A 2,842-nucleotide genomic window follows, 5' to 3' on the forward strand; every position below is an offset into this window, starting at 1 on the left:
AGAGTTCAGAGGGGGTATCGGCATTTATTTTTTCACTTACGTTGTTTTGATAGATGGAGTCACTGACCACACAATTCTGGGGGAGAAGCAGCAAAAATGCAACCAAAGCCAGCATGCAGTTCTAGTTTCCTCTGCTCTGAAAAGTATAACTTTTAAAAACTTGCAGAATAAATCTTGGAATAGCAAATACATCTATAACATACGAAGCAATTGCTCAGAATTCACCCAATCTTGTCTTGTGAAGGCTGGAGACCAAAGACATGACCAAATGCACTTCTGAAGGAAAGACATACCCTCGATCAGAGCCCCCTCACCAATCCAGGTTCCAAGAAGCCCTTTGCAGGGTCAGAGCTACTGCTAAAGGACAGTTATAAACACAGAAAGCAACAAATGCTAAGACATGTTTTGGAGTGGCTAACGGACTTTCCCCCCTCCTTGAAACAGTATTAAGTCTCTTTGTTTAAGTTGATGGGGAAAAGCGAGATATAACTTATAAAAAATTAAAATAAAAAAATGGCAGGGTGGTATTCAGTTTGTAATTTTCCTGAACATTAACGAGATCATATGCCAAGAATGAATGAGTGATACAGGATGGACAATAGATACAACATACCCCTCAGAAAACTCTGGCTGCATTCACTCCACTGTGAAGTCATTCCATCTGACAGCAGTAGAGCAGTGAGATAAGATGGATGGGAGAAAGCACTCAGAGATCATCTTGCTTTGCCTTGCCTCCCATGGATTCATAACCTCTCACTGAATTTGGTGCTATATTCAGTGGTTTCTAAGTTACAGCCCTCCATGGTGACCCCACCAACAAACCACCTCCCCTCACTTCAAAAAGGTTAAAAAGATAATAATAAAATAGAAAAAAAATAAAACAAGACCTAAAAGAAAGGCAAGACTTCAGTCATATCCAGAGACCCAAAGTTATAACAGTAGAGAGAATTGCACATTTGATTCGACCAAGGAACTCATTGACATTTTTATCAGAAGACCCAAGAAAGAACGCTGTCAGTTGTTGGAGGGAGTCAGCTCCTCCACACCGTGTGAAGAGCCCAGATGCAATCTGTAAACCACGTCAGAGGATGAGTTGAAAAACCCAGAGCATGTGTTTCACCTTTGCCGAGTCCTGGCCCCAGCGGCTGTTGATCTGGTTAGCGCACAGCTCAATTGCTTTCTATGCTAACAACAAATGCAGCCTAAGAAGAAAAATACCTTTTTGAAAAGTATAGCACATAAATCTTCAGAGAAGGATTTCAGGCATTTTGACACAATCACTGCTTTGTTCCTTGCATAGAGCTGACACACACTCTGCAGTCTACAAATTAAACATCCACAACTATGATAGCTGTGCGATAATTATTTTTTCCAGCATGCTTCATCATGGAAGGCTTCCAAAGTGCACGGGAAGGCACACAGAGCTCAGTGTGCTGTAACATGGTGGTGCCAGCAGGACCTGGGACGGAAACCAGCTCCATGCAGAAAGGGACAAGAACCCATTGCACAGCTGGAGCGGGCGCCAACAGGACTTGGGAACACAATCTTAAAATTTTGCTGTTCTTCCAACCCTGTGAACTTTAAGCTTCCAGCTCCTCCAGAAAACTGCCTTTTATTCCTCTTCTGTCGTTTTTTGTGCCCTAGTTTTCCAAAGGTGAAATGGAGTTAACATTTATTTAGACAGGCACCCATTAGAAACTCGTTTAAATAGCTTTTTATAGCCCAAAACTTTCAACAGTGTTATCAGAGAACCTCCACTCTGCACAACTTGCAAACAGCCTTCGGGCATGTATTTAAATGTACATTTGTCTTTGACAAAGGATGCATCCATCAGCCACATTTTAAGGCTACATCATACATCTCACCTGTTTCTACCCAACGGCACTCCTCATGTATGCTCTGAGGGAATCTCTTTTGCCACGTTTAAGAAAAGAACCCATAAATTCAGTAAATGTAAGTCATCAAATACAAAAGCAAAACTATGTAACCTAAAGTGAATGAGACTTCAGGGAATTTCTAACTGCTTCTCAGGAACACGGGGTAGAACAGGATCATGGATCATGCCATGACAAATTACTGGGACTTTCTGTATGTACGTCACCTAATTCCAACACTGATCCACTTCATTTTACAATTTCAGTTTTAATTTGCTCATCTTTCCCTTTTTCTCTCACATCCTATGCTCTCCTGGGACTTTTTAAAAATAGCGCATGTATTTAAGCCAGATTTACAAAAAAAATACCACATATAAATCTAGGCCAACAATAAATGACTGGCTTCTCCCAGTTGCTAGAACCAGACCTATATGGAGTTAACAGAGTACCCTTCTCGCCTGTGGAAATGCAGAGATGGTCTCAGCTGCTCCTTTCCCCCGCTGCTCATTGCTCTCTGCATGAGCACACCTGGCCACAAGGGCCAGGACCCGTCCACTCCTACCCACCTCCCTATAAGCACACTTCTTTCCCGTTTCTCCTCCAGAGGAAGGGACTTCCTACTGTCAAAAATTGTTCATTTACCACCAAGTGGCTGAAAGCTGTTTGCAGAGGCTGATGGATATACGCATAGCCACAGCTCAGCAAAGGGGAATTTGGGGCAGAATCTCTTGTGCATTTGCCCAATATTTTCTTTCATTTTCCATCCAAATTGAAAAATGTTGCTCTAAATTTAGCTGTAAAGCTCCTTTTCCTCAAAGGAACAGCTCTGTCCACTTGATGGAAAGCCCTGTGCTAGGAGCAAGCAGGAGATGGAGAGGAGATGGGGAAAGGCCCTGGGAGCCCAGTGCCTGGCAGAGCAGAGGGGAAGAGTAGGAAAAGAGATAGGTCAGTGTCACCAGAGCCAGATT

The sequence above is a fragment of the Meleagris gallopavo genome, chromosome 11 (genome assembly GCF_905368555.1).
Source record: "Meleagris gallopavo chromosome 11, MGAL_WU_HG_1.1, whole genome shotgun sequence".
Taxonomy (NCBI): Eukaryota; Metazoa; Chordata; class Aves; order Galliformes; family Phasianidae; genus Meleagris; species Meleagris gallopavo.